This window comes from Hyperolius riggenbachi, chromosome 1 (assembly GCF_040937935.1).
Source record: "Hyperolius riggenbachi isolate aHypRig1 chromosome 1, aHypRig1.pri, whole genome shotgun sequence".
Lineage (NCBI taxonomy): Eukaryota > Metazoa > Chordata > Amphibia > Anura > Hyperoliidae > Hyperolius > Hyperolius riggenbachi.
Window position 1 is genome coordinate 565,694,976 of NC_090646.1, and position 18,924 is coordinate 565,713,899.

At 42.7% G+C, this 18,924-nt stretch overlaps 1 protein-coding gene across 3 annotated transcripts in view; it reads right to left on the reverse strand.

The window, feature by feature from the left end:
* The window catches only part of ARB2A (ARB2 cotranscriptional regulator A), a 651,099-nt gene that overhangs the window by 620,367 nt on the left and 11,808 nt on the right, over positions 1–18,924 (reverse strand). Inside the window, exon 1 of one of the 3 annotated variants that reach the window (XM_068247504.1) lies at positions 13,391–13,439. The exons of the other annotated variants lie outside the window; for them this stretch is intronic. The gene's annotated coding sequence lies outside the window, so the exon portion shown is untranslated. Of the gene's footprint in view, positions 1–13,390; positions 13,440–18,924 lie in introns of those variants that run through there. 3 annotated transcript variants of the gene reach the window in all.

Consider the following 18,924-nt stretch of genomic DNA (forward strand, 5'->3'; position numbering starts at 1 on the left):
TTCCAGGAAATGCCGGCGGATTGCCCCCCGGGCGATTTGGGGGCCCTGCAGCCCTCGTTTAGCGGCGGGGATGCGGCGGATTACTTGGGAGCACTGATGCGAACTATAAGGAAGCTTTTGAGGGCCACAAAATATTGTATCGAGGGCCGCAAATGGCCCCCGGGCCGCGAGTTTGAGACCCCTGCCTTATAGTCATGTCTACAAAACTGTTGGCACAGATGACACAAATAGACTTGAAATAGTAATATCAAAGTTAATACAAAACCACTTAATATGGGTGTGCTTTTTTGTTTTGTTATCTTTTACTTGAAAAGTGCTGAAAATTATTTAGTAGACAAGGGGCTCAATTCACAAGACCTTGTTTGATACAAATTTCATGTGAAGCAAAATTACCTCATGCAGTATTCACTCTTTTTTTTATTTTCACACATACGATAATAGTTCAAGTTTCTCAAAAGAACTTCATGACAATTCACAAAATCTACCTCATGTGACATCTCATTCTGTATTTTAAGGAATGATGTGGCATGTCATAAGATATTTGATGGATTATTGCAATGCAAGAAAAATGGAAGCCAGGTGTGATACAGATAGCATTTTTTAATTTTACTGACAAGTAAAGAGCAAGTCCAACCTACACAAAATGAACATCAAATTTATTTTAGCTCAAACAAAACCATTATCTTTTAAAAAAATTAAATAAAAATACTTAATTTTTTTTAATAGCTACAAGTTCTATTGAGAATTTGTGTTTTAAAACACATGAAATTAGGGGAGTAAAAATTTCAATCAACTTCAGTGCTCTCCCCAGAATTTTTTTCCAGCCGGGCGGCATGAAAAAGTATCAGGGTGGCAAGATATAGTAGCCGGGTGGGTCGAGATGAAAGAATGCAGGGCCAGTGCTTCTGCAGGGAACTGTAGTTAAAACACCATAATGAATAAAATGGATTGTATTTTTTATATTAACTTATAAATAATTTTGTCAGCGTTTGCCCATTGTAACATTTTTCTCCCTGATTTTTCAGAAATGTATAACAGATGGCAGCATCTCAACTACTGGCAGATGAGCTCTGCGAAATATGAATCAGATGTCCCCATCCACGACTACTCCACTGTAAAATCCAGAGGAAGGGATTATGGGTCATACCGATGACACTCCAGGCAGCATATATCTCTTATCCATTCCAGACAATCATGTAAATCATGTAAAAGAAAGAAAAAAAGAGGGCTCATAGCGTAATCAGCTTCTCATGGAGGCGTTTCATGAGTAAGCTGATTACGCTATGCTTGCAGGAGCTTTGGAGTCCAGAATCTCCTCTCAGGAGACCCCGGATGCGGACTCCCATGCTTTTTTTTAATAAAAATAAGTCAATTTTATCTATTGGGTCCTTGAAGTTACCAAAGGTAGTTCTAAAGGAGTGGAAATTGCTGCAACAGGTGCATCAAAAGCTGACGGCACACAGTCAATCATGAAATGTTTACTAATTTAGGAGGAGTGACTGCTGAATCCTTAAAGTGGACCTTAACTCTTGCAAAGTACAGAAGGAAAACAGACATGCGCCCTGTTTGTATTTAGAGAGTTTAGCCTGTATATCTCCTCATCTGTGTCTAATCACAAGTTGTAATTTGATCTCTCCACTGTGTCAAATGACTGCCATGGCAGAGATGGCAGATAAGCTCATTTAAAAGCACAAGCTGTACACAATATGTCTGCTTCCATGAATCAGGAAGTAGAAACAGTGCAGATTTTAGGATTTGTATCAGCTGTAACAAAAAGGGTTTTATTTGTTTAAAAGGTTATTAAGCTGTTGTGTATCTTTTAGAGCAGAGAGGAAAATCTAAATTTCAGGTCCGCTTTAATAGCAGATGACATCTCAGACATCATCCATCCCACTAAATCTTTAAACATTGCTGGAGATTCGTCCTTTACCAATTTCTCTGTACATAACTGGCATAGTTGTTTTGTGGAGGAAGACATGCGGCTATTGCATAGAGCACATTTCTTCTGGTCAGATTTTTGACCATCCTAGAGGGGCCTATACACCTAACGATTTTCCCGCCGATATACAGCAGATTCGATCACTGTGATGATATCTGGTGTGAAATCATTGAAGAAACGCTGACAGAACGATCGATTTCGTCCGTCCGAAAACAATCGTTCCCGTTGACAAGTCTGATAAAACTACGGTTTGTTGTGGCACTAAAGGTAGCCATACACTGGTCGATTTGCCATCAGATCTGACCAACAGATAGATCCCTCTCTGATTGAATCTGATCAGAGAGGGATCGTATGGCTGCCTTTACTGCAAACAGATTGTGAATTGATTTCAGCCTGAAACTGATCACAATCTGTAAAGCTGCCGCTGCTGCCGCCGCCGCCCCCCTGCATACATTACCTGATCCGGCCGGCGCGTGTCCCCTGGTCTCCGCTGTCCCTTCTCTGTGCTCGGCTCCTCCACATTCACTGACTTCCTGTCCCGGCAGGACGTTTAAACAGTAGAGCGCCCTCTACTGTTTAAACTTCCCTGGCAGGAAGTTCAGTGAAGCTGGAGCAGACCACGGAGAAGGGACTGCGGAGACCAGGGGACACGCGCCGGCCGGATCAGGTAATGTATGCAGGGGGGCGGCGGCAGCTTCACAGATTGCGATCGGTTTCATGCTGAAATCAATTCACAATCTGTTTGCAGTGAAGGCAGCCATACGATCCCTCTCTGATCAGATTCGATCAGAGAGGGATCTATCTGTTGGTCGGATCTGATGGCAAATCGACCAGTGTATGGCTACCTTTAGTGCCCCAACAAACCGTAGTTTTATCAGACTTGTCAAGTTTATCAGATTTTCTGAGTTGCAACATGTACATGTAAAAAGGGTGCCGCAGTAATTTGGGCACCAGGGATAGCGCAAGTAGAATATCGTTAAAAATACTAACATTGTGCTACTGAGCAATGGCCAATATGACTATCAGTAATTGTTAATATTTTACCTTCACTAAGCCTAACAATAATCTTACACTAACTATTCCTCTATCGATGCCTAACCTCGACAATCATTGCACCTGTGCATTGCTGTGCCTGTACGCCGACAACAGTGCAGTAGTCCTGGCAAGCGGTCATTGGGTGGAGGAGTATCAGAGGAAACTTTGGATCATCCAGAGGCTTCACTCAACTAAGGTAAGTACAGTAACTATTGATTTTTTTTGTTTCTGACAGGTTTGCTTTAAAATCACCTTCCTCTATGGAAGCTAAACTGGTAAAGATTAAGATAATATTTCTGCAAGACTAATCATCACCTAGCAAATTCTAATCATTAGATGTCATCTTCTGACCATATCTACCAAACTGTGTAGTCATTCTTTCACAGAGGTTGGTGGCCTTTTTGTCGTCTAGCACAGTATAAGTTCAAGTTTCCTTTACAATCTAAATACTAGGAAATATTGAATCAAGCTGAAGTGAGAAACAATGAAAGGAAATGAGAATACATTATTATATCCTGTGGCTAGAAGGGGTCATGGTGGTCTCTGCCAATATAACCTTTTCAGGTAAATCATGTCAGTCTTACATGATGCCTGACCCACGCGCCCCCTAACTCATGCTAATGATAAGGATGAGATTTTTCCCCCAACAGCACAGAGACCTCTGCAGCACTTTCTAATGTACATAGGGCAGCAGAGACGGGGAACTCAAGGTTGGCAAACTGCATTATATTAGTAATCCAATAAAAATTTGCAGTTCTCAAAGTACAAGCAGAAAAGTAACTATAAGAATAATAGATCATGATAAAGGAAAATACAACACAGGCATAAGCTCTATTGTGCGCCTTAGAAATGTAAAGAAGAACTCTCCCTCTACCCCTTCCCAGCACCATCTGATGACATGGGTGGAAGCGAGTATGGGCATGAACGTCAAACTAAAAAGGGAAAAATTTTCTCACTTTTCAAAACTCATTTCTATGACCTGGTGCTCTGCAGACATTTGGTATGCTCCTAATGCACTTGCCTGCTACTTGTCCAATTAGTTATTCGACTAGAAGTAGCAGATAGGTATTTATGATTTAAGGACTGATATGCCCAGCAAGACGCACTAAGGCTTCAAATCACACAAAAGGTGGAAAGCAGTGAGTTCACCACTTGTCAAATGCCCCCCCCCCCCCCCCCCCTTCACAACGACCAATCCCCTCTCACCATCACTGCTACCCCCTCATGCCAGTTTCTCCTGTGTCGAGTAACGATGCAGTCAGTAGAAGCCAGCTCTAGGGGAAAACAACAAGGGTGAGAGGAGAGCGCTCATCATGGAGGCATCTTAACTTCGGACAGAAAGCCCCAGAAACAAACAACACATGAAAGCCGGCTGCCATAAAGGCCTGGCAGAGTATTAAAAAGGATGAAACCTAGCATCTGGTGACGTCCATGAGTTCAGGACTTACCAGCAAACTGTTTTCAACAACTCAAGGGTTAGAAATGAACACTTTATTTCCAGTTATTTAAATGTGTCCAATTACCTTTAAAGAGACTCTGAAGCGAGAATAAATCTCGCTTCAGAGCTCATAGTTAGCAGGGGCATGTGTGCCCCTGCTAAACCGCCGCTATCCCGCGGCTAAACAGGGGTCCCTTCACCCCCGAACCCACCCCCGTAAACCTTGGACGCAAACTTGGTCGTGAAATTTGTTCCCTGGAGGCAGGGCTAATGGCTGCAGCCCTGCCTCTAGTCGCGTCTATCAGACGCGCATCGCTGCCTCTCCCCCGCCCTTCTCAGTGAAGGAAGAGTGAGAGGGGCGGGGGAGAGGCGGAGATACGCGCTGAGACGCGCGTGGGGCAGGGCTGCGGCAGTTAGCCCTGCCCCAATGCGGAAGCGCTCCCCCGCTGTACGGAGGGGATTTGGGGGTAAAGGGACCCCCGTTAAGCCGCGGGATAGCGGCGTTTTAGCAGGGGCTATCTATGAGGTCTGAAGCGAGATTTATTCTCACTTCAGACTCTCTTTAAGCCCAGGATGGTGTTAAGAACATGCTTTAGTTGCCTCACATTTTTATGCAATCATTTTGTTCACCCCACTGAATTAAAGCTAAAATTCTGCACTTCAACTACATCAGTTGTTTTATTTAAAGGGGAACTTCAGCCTAAACAAACATACTGTCATTTAAGGCCCATACACACGTCCGTTTTTTGCGAACGACGGGTCGATTGAACGTCCAGTCGTTCGCCCGCTAAATCGGGCGTGTGTACAGACTGTCGTTCGCGTGATAAGAGTGAGTTTGAGCGATCCGCCGGGTGGATCACTCAAACTTACTCTTATCACGCGAACGACAGTCTGTACACACGCCCGATTTAGCGGGCGAACGACTGAACGTTCAAACGACCCATCGTTCGCAAAAAACGGACGTGTGTATGGGCCTTAAGTTACGTTATGGTAATTAAAATAGATAGGTAATATCTCTCACCTAGCCTGTTTTAAAAGAACAGGCAAATGTTTGTGATTTCATGGGGACAGCCATATTTTTCATGGGGGCAGCCATCTTTTTGGTTGAAAGGAGGTGACAGGTAGCATGAGACAGTTCCAACTGTCCTGATCACCCCTCCCAGCTGTTATAAAGGTTTGGGGAGGCGCCCAGATTTTCTACTAATGGGTCTGAGTATATTACTGTACGGTATTATAAAAAGGTGTCTTACCGCCAAAGAAGGCTCACTCGAATATAACGTAAGGAGTCTTTATTATCAAGTGGTTAATTGTAGACAACGCGTTTCACGGGTCTCAGCCTGCTTCCTCAGGTCAGTACAAACAAGTAACCTTAAATAGAAGTCGTGTGGGACAAGGGCGCCTTTTAGATCATCTAAAAGATATAAAAAGTGTCCTTGCCCCACACGACTTCTATTTAAAGGGAACCTTAACTGAGAGGGATATGGATGCTTCCTTTTAAACAATACCAGTTGCCTGGCAGTCGTGCTGACCTCTTTAGCTGCATAAATGGCTGAATCACACACCTGAAACAAGCATGCAGCTAATTCAGTCTGTCTTCAGTCAGAACACCTGATCTGCATGCTTGTTGAGGGGCTGGGCTAAAAGTATTAAAAGACACAGGATCATTAGGAGAGTCAGGCATCTGGTATTATTCAAATCTGGTATTATAAAATTATTCAAATCGGCCCAGCGGGGCCTGAGCGACGACCTCCGGCGGTAATGGACGTATTAAGTCATCCATACCGCTAAGGAGGTTAAAATTCATTGTGGTAATGTACAGTTACAACCGGGAGGGAGCAGACACCCCAAATATAGGTGGTACTGGATGACAGGTATATCTATACTGTGACAAAAAAAACAAAAACAATAAAAATGTCTTACCTCTAAAAGAAGGGGCAATGCCAATTTCAAACAAAAGATTTATTATTCATCAGACACTAAACGATGAGAAAAAGTTGCATCTGTCCAAATATATAAAATATTTTTAAGGTTTCAGCCAAGCCACCATGGTGTTTTTTTTTTCCAAAGCTCTGTGTCCACTGCCTCTCCTTTCCCAATCCTCGGGCATCATGCTGCATGCAAGTATTATTGTCGGTTTACAAATGACAAATTACCAAAGTACAGTTTATCTGCACTGAAAGCTGTCATTGCAGTTTATTGCATAGATGCTGCATTTATATATTACAATATATCCAGTGAGAATGTCTTCTGTGGACCCGTTTGGCCTGTATTCAGCTGAGATACTGCTAGTGGTGTTTATATTATCTTGTTTTCTTATTAGCTATTGTAGTCACTTTCTCAGGTTCAGTAAGGGTGCTAAGCTTCCCACTGAAGAAGAAAGTGCTGTGTTTAACTGTTTGAATGCTGTTCTGCTACCAGTGTTTTTCCTGGTAGTACCTTTTTGCTGTACAGAATTTTTTAGAGCAAAGAAATGCTGAGTTTCATAACCAACTGCTATATACTAATCAGCAAAAACACTAAATAACACTGACTGTTCAACTGCTGCCTAATATTATTATTATTATTATTATTATTTTATATAGCGCCAGCATCTTCCGTGGTGCTGGCCACCCATTATCAGTTGTCATAACAAGATAACCAGTTTATTTGCACCCTAGTGGTTATATTGTTGTGGTTTACCAGTGTATATTACATTTTCAGATATTTTTAACCTGTTAACCAGCTGAGCGGTCTGGACGAGCTCAGCTCGTCCAACACCGCCAGCGGCTGCCGCTCAGGCCCTGCTGGGCCGATTTTAATGAAATAAAAAGCAGCACACGCAGCCGGCACTTTGCCAGCCGCGTGTGCTGCCTGATCGCCGCCGCTCTGCGGCGATTCGCCGCGAGCAGCGGCGAAAGAGGGTCCCCCCAGCCGCCTGAGCCCAGCGTAGCCGGAACAAAAAGTTCCGGCCAGCGCTAAGGGCTGGATCGGAGGCGGCTGACGTCACGACGTCGGCTGACGTCGATGACGTCACTCCGCTCGTCGCTATGGCGACGATATAAGCAAAACAAGGAAGGCCGCTCATTGCGGCCTTCCTTGTTTATTCTGGGCGCCGGAGGCGATCGGAAGATCGCCTCCGGAGCGCCCTCTAGTGGGCTTTCATGCAGCCAACTTTCAGTTGGCTGCATGAAATAGTTTTTTTTTTATTTAAAAAAAACCCTCCCGCAGCCACCCTGGCGATTTAATCAGAACGCCAGGGTGGTTAATATAGGTTTAACAACACACAGTAGATGCCTGGAGAACGCGTGTAGCAGGTCAACCAAACCTGACCTGTAACTAATATAGGTTTAACAAACCTGATGCATAGGCATTATAATGACGCCTTAGGACACAAAGTACACAACACTGAAAATACTAAATTCAGAATCAATGAATTCATCCAGTGCAAATGTGACAGTATGGCATGCAACTGATCAATTCCGTGTCTTGCTCATCAAAAGAAATGTGTGACAGCACCAGTCTGTTTTGGACTCTCACGGGCCCTTTCTCAAGCACAGAGACACTTCAACAGAAATTTAAAAAGTTGATATTTCTGTGTATACAGAGTCCACTAAAAAAACAAACAAAAAAAAAAAAAAAAACTTTTCAGAGTATGGCAACAGTTAATCGAAGCTTCTGGGATACTGATCTGGCTCGTTAAGTATCAGAGAGTGGAGTTCATCAATTACAGCAGGTTTCTTTCCTCATTCGTTCAGTCAACTCAGACTCTTTGTGACCATATGTACTTCTGCCAATCACGGCTTCTTTCAGCTGATGCATAGGCATGTTAATATCTTCACATAAGCTGTCTATGCATCTTAGCCTCTTTCATTTTCTTCTTTTGCAATCAAGTTTTCAAATTCCTCGAGTTTTCCAAGCATCAAGGATTTCGTAAAAGAATCTGGCCTCATTATGTGACCAAAGTTTTTTAGCTTTAATAGAAGTATCAGCACTTCTAGAGAACACTCTGGACTAGAATATGTAGGGAACTTGAAGTGAGAATATGGCAGCTGCCATCTTTCGACATCTGCATTCTGGACCAGTGACTCAGTATTAAAGGTAGAGCGGTAGCACAGAAGTCAGGCAACTAGCATAGTTTATTAAAAAAAAATATTTAAGATGGCAGCCGCAGTTTTCCTCTTGCTTTAGGATTCCCTTTAAGATTCAGGAGGAGGAGGGGGGGGGGGGTGCAGGGGGCTATCCTATATCCGAGTGCTCACTGCCTAGCAATGATCGCCATTTTCCATAAAGTATCAAAACTGGCAGGTCCACCATTGACACATTGTAGCACTGACGGAGGAGTGCAGGTTCACCCTGAGCACGTGTAAGCCATGGAGAGTTATGCTACCTACAATATTCTTTTAGCATGGCCGGTTTAGTGGTAGATCACTGATGGTCTAGGGAGGCATATCCATGAAATGATGTACAGAACTCTACAGGCTAGACAACAGCACTTTGACTGCCATTAGGCAGCAAGATGAAATCCTTGGACCTATTGTCTGTGGTTTCTGGGCTTCTCCTTGTGCACGATAATGCCAGGCCTCATGCGTCAAGAATGCACAGACAGCCCCTGGAGGGTGAATGAATTAGTACCATTGACTTGCCCCAACGCCCACCTATCTCAATTCAATAGGACATCTTGGGTACATTATGTCTTGATCTATCCCATGCCATGAGGTTGCACCTCAGATTGTCCAAGAGCTCAGTGATGCCTTGCTCCACATCTTGAAGGAGGTCCCACAGGACACCTGTGACAGGACACCACACATCAGAAGTATGCCGTCATTGTGTCAGGTATGCATACAAGCATGTAGGCGCAATACAAACTACTGAGTAAAATTAGCCGCAATGAAATTTTGCCAACACAGACTAGCCTAATGCATAATTTTTTCACTACTTTTTCAGAGTGTCTTTGAATTCAGTCATCTCTGTAGGTTGGCATTTTTCATTTCCATATAACAACATGGCATCCTTTCATTCCTAACATTATCCAGTCCGAGGGGCGTGGCCAAGATGGCGCTGTGAGCGGACGCATATAACGAGAGCTCCGAACCTTAAACTTATCCTACTGATATCCTGACGCTTCTTACACCCACCTTGCAAGGCAAGATTTGCACAGCAACCTCCCGACACCTTGGCGATACATGGCGGGTCAGCGAGGGAAGAACAAGACGGGCACTATGGACAAATTCTTGCAGGCCTCGGCTCTGGAGGCAGATGGCCTACCACGCCGCACCCGGTCACAAGCCCCGCAACAGTTGACCGATGATTCCTCCTGCCCGGAGCCAATCTCCACGGATCCGGTATCCCCTGAGCAGGCCACTGCGGAAGGAGACTGGGAGACATCCTCCAGTGTCTCGTTGTCGGACCAGCCGAGAGAACTAACACTTCAAGACTTCCACATGCAACTCCTGGCCGCCATCATGGAAAGTCGTACAGCGGTGACAGGTAGGATAGAGGAGGTCAAAATAGAAGTTGGGCTGCTTAGACAAGATGTCCAAAACCTGAGGGAGAGGACAAAGACTCTGGAAACAAGAGTCTCAGAGGCCGAGGATAGACTGACGCCATTGGAAAGAGATATGGGCCGCGTGTCAGGAGTCTCTGACGCAGCTAAATTTAAAATGGACGACATGGAGAATCGTCTTAGGCGGAATAACCTGAGAGTTATTGGAATACCGGAGAAAGCAGAGGGAGATAACCCAGAAGATTTTATTGAGAAATGGTTCAAAGATACCTTTACTAATGATGGCCTATCCGTGGCATTTACAGTGGAGAGAGCGCACCGTATCCCGTCCAGGAACCCGCGGCCTGGTACCCTGCCGAGACCCTTTATCTTAAGAATCTTAAACAGCAGAGACAGAGACGCCATATTGCGGATGGCAAGGCTCAAGAAGGATCTCCGTATTGCAAACACCACTGTTTCTATTTTTCCTGATTTCTCTCTCGATTTACAGAAGAAAAGGGCCACTTATATCGAGGTCAAGAAACGTTTGCGGAATGCGAATTTAGTTTATTCGCTTCAGTACCCGGCAAGGCTGCGGGTGGTGGATGGAGGAGAAACCATCTTTTTTGATACCTCCAAAGAAGCCTCAGACTGGCTCGATGCAAGACCACGCAATGCTTAAATATACCTAAATATAGATTAAGGTGGAATAGTACTCTGCTGACCCTTCGTTATGGAAGGGGTAATGTATACGGGAAACTGCCTAATGACCTATGCTAACCAAACTTTTTTTACAGGCGGACCAAGCTGATCTAACTAACAGAGACCCATTTAGGGCAACAAGCCATCAGCTATATATAGTTAGTGTTACTGGATTGGCCTGTAGCTTAAGATTTTCCAAACAGATCAGTCTTTGTTTTATCCTTTTCCCCCTTTTTTTTTTTTTTTTTTTTTATTACTTTCGATGTCTATATGATATATTAGGTGTTCTTTTCCTTTCCTGTCACAAATTATTATGATCCTCTGACGACCACTGTTCAGATAGACCTGCACTATACAATACTATAAGATAAGGTGCTAGACCAAGGTTATAGGGATATAAATGGGCTATGCTTGGTGGGTAGAAGTGTTACATTTTAATTTAATGCTCTTGTTATACATGTTATACTGTACTTCAGTTATTGTTGTACTGCTATAAGAAGCTCACTGCTCTGCATGCCAAGCAGACTAGCTGCAAATTCAGAAACTGCTGAATTGTAGTGCCAGTGTGTTTTAGACAGTTTGGGATTCAAGCTCTGGTGGTACAGTTATGTTGTTGTTTAGCCACCAAGGCAGGGTTGTTCGGGTTATATACTGCTGTGTCTGTGCTGGTCTCTCCCCTCCCTGGGTTTATTACCGCCACCCCTCCCTGACAGATGGACCAATTTGCTGCGATATTTGTGTGCTATACTCCTTATATATGCTTAAAAATGGGGACACCTAAACTTACTATTTTATCATGGAATGTCAGGGGGCTAAATGATCCTATAAAAAGACGGTTAATTAATAATTATGTTAACAAAGTTAAGCCAGACATTCTATGCCTTCAAGAGACCCACCTCATACCAGAAACCTGTGTGTGGCTTCATAAATCTTGGACAGCACACAGATTTCACAGCACACACTCTAGTTTCTCGAGTGGAGTTACCATATTAACACACAAAAGATTAAATCTACAGATCAAACAAGTACAGATTGATGAACGTGGTAGATATGTACTATTGGCGGTTACTCTGGAGCATATGGTTTTCGTACTAGCTGGAATTTATAACCCTCCTCCTGCATCAAAAGACATACTAAACCGTATAGCTTTATTCACCTCTGCATATCCAGAGGCCAATGTAACATGCATGGGAGATTTCAATATGTTAATGGATACCAGTAAAGACAAATTTCAAATTACACCTCTTAAAAGTCACCCTACTACCTATCTGCACAGATTCATGAAAGAAATGGACTGGGTAGATGTTTGGAGATATAGGAACCCTAATAATATATCTTTTTCATGTCATACAATACAGAAGCATATGCTCTCGAGAATAGATTATTTTTTTCTAAATAGGAAAGTACTCCCAATGATAGAAAAGGTGGAATATATGCCTAGAGCGATATCTGACCACTCTCCCATGATGCTTAGCTTAAATTTAGGTGAGAAGCCGCAATACATAAATTGGAGATTAAATTCCTTCTGGTTGGCACAACTACCAGTCCCGGACCCAATCAACACTGAGCTAGAGCTATATACAAGCTCTGATCCAGGTGTTGATGACCCTTACATTATTTGGGAAGCATTAAAATCCTTTTAAGGGGAGCATTCAATAGTGCTATTGCAGGCATTAAAGGGATACTGTAGGGGGGTTGGGGGAAAATGAGCTGAACTTACCTGGGGCTTCTAATGGTCCCCCGCAGACATCCTGTGTTGGCGCAGCCACTCCCCAATGCTCCGGCCCCGCCTCCGGTTCACTTCTGGAATTTCTGACTTTAAAGTCAGAAAACCACTGCCCATGCGTTGCCGTGTCCTCACTCCCGCTGATGTCACCAAGAGTGTACTGCGCAGACACAGACCATACTGGGCCTGCGCTGTGCGCTCTTGATGACATCAGCGGGATCGAGGACACGGCAACGCAGGCGCAGTGGTTTTCTGACTTTGAAGTCAGAAATTCCAGAAGTGAACCAGAGGCGGGGCCGGAGCATCGGTGAGCGGCTGCGCGGGCACAGGATGTCTGCGGGGGACCATTAGAAGCCCCGGGTAAGTTCAGCTCATTTTCCCCCGACCCCCTACAGTATCCCTTTAAGAAGACAAACAGACTAGAAGGGGAACAATTAGCTATGCAAGTTACCTTGACTGAAGCTACATATATACGTCAGCCTTCGGATGTGACCAAATTGGCCTGGAGATCAGCATGCAGGAAGCTAGATAATCATCTTAAAACGCAGGTTCAGAGACAGCAATTTTTCTCTAAACAAAAATTTTTTGAGCTGGGTAATCAATCTGCCAAGCTACTGGTGCAATTAGCTAACAACAACCGAGGGGCAACAGTAATTACAGAGATCAGGGACATGCAAAATACTGTTCGACATTCCACCCCTGAGATATCTAGCTGCTTTGTATCATACTACACTCAATCTTTGGTACAAGAAAAAGACACAGAGACACCGGGAGCCCAATATAGTGCAGTATCGTCTGGTTAGATAGGATTAGTATGTGAGGTGATGTATATATACTCACAAATGTGGGTTGCACTCCAAGCAACCACTGGTAATCGCATGTGAGGAAGTACCGTCCTCACTCGGCCTTTTCTCTGAAGTAGAGGTCACGGTCGCAGCTCCAAAAACAAAAAATATATAAAGTCTTTTAGCTCTATTGAGATACAAGACTAAAGCGGACTCCTGTATAGGAGACCGCTGTAAATTCAGGGTGGGGTTGGAGGCGCCCAAAATATAGCTAAGGTTACTATATATAGGTAAGAAATCTTACCTTATTTCAATCGAATCTCAAATAATGAACATTTCTCGAGAAGATAGTTTTAGATTTTAATATGCACATTTAGACAACGCGTTTCGCGGACACACTCCGCTTCATCAGGTCAAATTGCAGTGCCTAGAAAATATATACATTTGACAGAGGCTCAGGGTCTTGTATACAGTACTGATAAAGAATAATAAAAAATGTAATTTGTAATTTTAATAAAACCATTATAATATATATAAACAAGAACAGATACTGTTAAAAAACAAAGTACTTCAAACAAAAATAATCAGTTCACATCAGTTTAGGGCCAACCGTGCGCGCCGCGCAAAACGCCGAAGTCCGCCCGGGCGAGTGCGCACACCCAAAACTATGTGCACACGCGTCCGCACCGAACTCCGACGGTCCGCACAGGCACCCACATAAGCCCCACTTAAACGTGCCCCAGGGGGATCCTGGTAGCAACAAATACAAAGATAATAGTAAATAGCCAATTGTCCAAAAATATGGTCTCCATATGAGACCCAACTAAAAGTAAGTGGGTAAGAAAAGAAATATTCCCCACTGGCAGGCGTAAAGGCTACCCACATGATTTACTAAAACATATATGGAGACACAATTTGTAACAATATAGGGCTCAGAGAACCCTGTTAAATCAAAAGACCCATTTAGGTCTATCAAATCGTCAGTCAGTAATATATGCCAACTATACAGAGAATATAAACGAAGAAAAAAATCCCATAGTCTCTCACCTTAGGGGTTAGAACTGTGCCAATGTGCCTGGGCGCCTGTGTTTGGCCGCCTGTAATGCGGAGGTTTAAATGTATGTGACTAATAGCCTGGCCGCGCGGCAACCGGAGGAGGCAGTGACAGCTGGGCGTGACGTCACTGACGTGTGTGCGTCATGTGACGTCTAGTGGGATGCGGGCATGTCGCGCTACCGCGTGTGACGCTGTGTATGGTGGAGCGCATAGATGGCCGCTTGAGAAGAAGTACCGGCGGCCATTTTTTAAGAAGCCTCCTAAAATATGTATACAGTGGATGGTCTAGCCGTCAGTAAACGGCCTCTATTTGTTAGCGGCCGCCACGCCCCCTTCCAGGCAGCATCGGGGGTTTGGGAAAAGCTGTAAAATGTAAAATAAATAAATTAAATATAATATATAAATTATATGTCTGATTAAATAAGGAAGGGAAAAAAAATAAAAATAAAATTTTATTAGAGCTAATAGGATATATGCAAGATTCAATATTAAAAACATGTATGGGAGAAAGGTTATTTCTGTATATGGCTCTGAGAGTAAAAAAAAAAAGGGGAATAGGCATGTATTGAAATGAGGACTGTTTGTCTCAGAATATCAACTCCTAAGGGGATATTGACAGATTGGGACAGAAACATAAGGATAAAAATACATATCATAAAAAACAATTTCATTGTATATAGTTATAAAACATATAATTATAAAACATATAAATGAATGATACATAAAAACTTGAAAAATAATAAAGTAATACATAGTATAAAAGATGATTAGGCCTAACACTTATTCCATAGCTGTCATAATATGAATAGCGCCATAAGCTGGGAAATGGGCCTAAAGGGCTAATATAAGCTAGAGTGCTGATGGGCTTAGGGGAAACTGCCTGATCTCTTAATATAGGAACTACTTGGGGGAGGGGGGGGGGGAGGGGGAGAGGGGGAGGGGATTAGACGGGACAAGACATGGAGTGTAGGGAAGAAGGGGAAAAAAAGGGGGAGGCGGGAGACCAGGAAGGGGGAATAGAGGAGGAAGGGTGGAGGCACAACGGGGAAGGGGGGGGGGGAGAGAAACAGTGTGAGATATGTAGAGATAGGACTATATTTGAATACAATTACATATTGTGTTCAAGACAGACATTAAGGCCCTCTGGCTGGAGAGTATTGAGTCTAAAAATCCAAAACATTTCTCTCTTGCGAAGTTAACTTTTTCTATTAGTTGTCTCCTCAGAGATATGTTCTATGGGGCAGATATCAGTACCCGCCTCATCACAGTTATGATGTTTATTATAGTGTCTGGAAAGACCATGTTTATTAAACCCATTCCTAATATTCCTTCTATGTTGGCCCCACCTTGTTCGCAGAGGTTGAGTTGTACGTCCCACGTACTGCATGCCACAGGGGCAGCTGACCAGATAAATGACATAATTAGATGCACACGTCATGTATGATTTAATTGGGAAGACTTCCCCAGTTATGTTGGATTTAAACTCACTTTTCTTCCTAGATATATTTATGCAACATAGACATCTCTGTGAGCAGCACTGGTCCACTTCTCCTCTGTCTTTGTTTTTCTCTAACCTTGTTTTTTGCTGCTGTTCTTCTGTAGTTTTGACTTTGCTTGGTGCTACAATACTTTTTATGGTCCTAGCTCTTCTATAAACACATTTTGGTTGACTGGAGAGTTCTGTTTTCAGAAAGGGGTCTTTCAAAAGTATCGGCCAGTGTTTTTTTAGAATTTCCCTCACCTGGCCTTGTTGACTCGAAAAACGAGTGATGAAGTTTGGTACCTGATGATCATCTTTCTCTTTTCTGTTCTTTCTTTTTAAAAGTGTAGCCCTTTTAGTGTTCCGTGCTTTATTCTTGGCTTCTCTGATGAGTTTGTCCGGGAAGTGTTTTTCTCTAAACTTCTTTGTAAGTATTTTTGACTGTTCTTCGAATGTGTTCAAGTCTGTACAATTTTTCCTTATCCTTAGGAACTGGCCATAGGGAATGTTCTTTTTCCAGGCTGCATAGTGATTGCTCTTAAAATCAATATATGAATTTGAATCTACTGATTTAAAGTGATTCCTGGATTTTATTACCGCTTCTTCATTGAATAGAACTACATCCAGGTATTCAATCTGTTCCTTATTGCTATTATAGGTGAACGTTATTCCCCAATCGTTATTATTCATATATGTAGTAAATTCGCAAACCGATTTCTCGTCTCCTCTCCAAACAAAAATAAGGTCGTCTATGTACCTCTTGTACATCACTATATTTTTCGTAAATGGGTTGTTTGGGCCTAACAAAAGATCTTCAAGAAGGCCCATCGTTAGGTTTGCATAGCTGGGTGCGACTCCAGCCCCCATCGCCGTTCCCTTCTTCTGTAAGTAAATAGTATTATGAAAGGAGAAATAGTTATGGGTTAGAATGAAATGAATGGCATGTAGAATAAAATATTTCTGTTTGATAGGTACATTGATATCTCCGTTCAGGAAGTGCCATATTGCTCTTAGTCCAATTGCATGTGGTATATTTGAGTATAGGGCCGTAACATCTAAGGTTACCCAGATATAGTCTTCTTGCCAACGTATATCCTGCAATACATTCAATAATTGTGTGGAATCCCTTAGGTAAGAGGGAAGTTTTTGTACATATGGCTGCAAATGTATGTCAATCACATCGGATAAGTGTGAGGTCAAGGATTCAATACCTGCTATTATGGGACGTCCCGGTGGGTTTTTTAATGTTTTGTGGATTTTTGGGAAATGATAAAAATGTGCCACAGTAGGTTCCGTTATGAGGATATAGTCTCTTTCCGCTTTCTTGACTATACCCTCCTTCAGTGCCCATTCCATCAGTTTTTCCAGTTCTCTTTTGTAGCTTATTGTTGGATCAGTATCGAGTATTTCATAGTTGCTGCGATCATTCAGTATCCGCAGGCTCTCCTTGATATAGTCCTCTTTATCTAGTATGACTATTCCCCCGCCCTTATCTGCTGCTTTTATCACTATCTCCTCGTTGTCCTTGAGGTCTTTAATAGCTTTTCTTTCTTTCTTTGTGAGGTTTTGCTTATTGGTCTCAGGTTTAATTTTTCTGAAATCGTCTAAAACTTGAGAAAAAAATCCTTCCACAAATGGTCCTCTATATGAGGTTGGATAAAAAGTAGACTTGTTTTTAAGATCTGTGTGTATGTATTTTTCTAGTTGAAATTCTTCGTGATCCACAAAGTAAGTGTCGTCATTGTTTTCAGAATTTAGGACAATCGGAGTCCTCTGTCTTTTATCTCTTATGTTTCTCCCCTGCAATTTTTTCATGGCAAAATACCTCTTTAGAGTCAATTTCCTAGTAAATGTGTTTAAATCTACAAAGAGTTCATATAAACTAGGAGGTTTATTTGGGCAAAAGGATAGTCCTCGTCCCAAAACATCTTTTTCATCTTGTTGTAATACATACTTAGAGAGATTAAAAATGGATTTAGATTGTTTCCTTTCCTTAGTTTGTTCTTGGTTTACAAAGATCGTTTTCTGGTTCTTCTTTTTGCCACCTCTTTTTCCTCGTTTCCGGGGCTGGGGGCTGGTCTTTTTATTGCTTTCCCTGTGGCTTTCCCTGGGGAGGAGATGCTCAATGGACTCTGCCAACATGACGGAGTCAACAATCTTGGTCTTAGCGGTGGTGTTTTTCCCATTATGGTGGGTAGCTCTAAAAAAGATGACGATGAAGAGTAAGTTCCCCCTGTGGTGTTAGACTCCGAGCTACTAATTACTTCCTGCGTTTGAGCGTAAAATTCTGTAATTCGTTTGTTGTTCGTTGTTTTGCCTTTATGTTGTTGTTTCAATTTTGCGGGCACGAAATTCACTCTAGATGCGGCCTTTATGATGCTTTTTTGTGTCACGTTTTTACTTGTAGAGGGTTCTTCTTCGTTTTCTTCAGCTTCTTCTATATCATCTGATGGTGTATCATATATACTAAGCTCTAAAAGTTCCCGGTCCTCTAGAGGGATTCTTGGTATCATCGAAGCATCCTTTCTAATATTACTATTTAATGGTGTGCTGAATATATCTGCGTCCTCCAATGTTTCCTCCTGCACTCCAGAAGTGGAGATTGGGGTACTCTTGTTTAGTTCAGCGATTAGAGCTGATTTCGAAGTTTTTTCTGCTTTCCTTTGTTCTTTGAGATTGGCCACAGAGTTCTTGGGATTTTGTCTAGGTACATAGGGTACCGAATCTAATCTGTGCTTTTTTGCACATGGTGTAGCTACATGATTCTTCTGTGGGGGGGCGGTTCCTTTGAGCTGGTATTGGTCTCAAGGGTATCGAGGGCAAGGGTCGAGTTTCTGGTGTCTTGGTTCTGTCCTGGTTGCCGTCTCTAATCTCCTGACCTGAATGCGGTCTCTCGGGCATTGGCCTGGGTTCTTTTCTAGGTCTATGTATGCGTTGTTTATTTTGAAGGTATAAATTTCTATCTCGGTTCAGTTTACTCAGTTTACTTTCTGAGATATCTACTTCGAATCTACTCAATTTGTTATTTAATATATGGGAACATGCTTTGTATTGATTGGTGTGTGCATAAACAGATAGTATGGATTTCTGACTGTTTATCTGGGGTTGAAGTTCAACTATGATGGATTCCCTTTTTCTGGTGATGCGCTCCATCATACCTTGACTACAACTTTCCAAGTATTCATACCAGTCTTTAGTAAACACCGGGTCTTGTGGGAAAGGGGATTTAGTGGGGACTCTAAGTCCTCCAGGAGAAATTTTTTCCTCAATGTATGTGTTCTGCATTTTAATATCGGCAATGT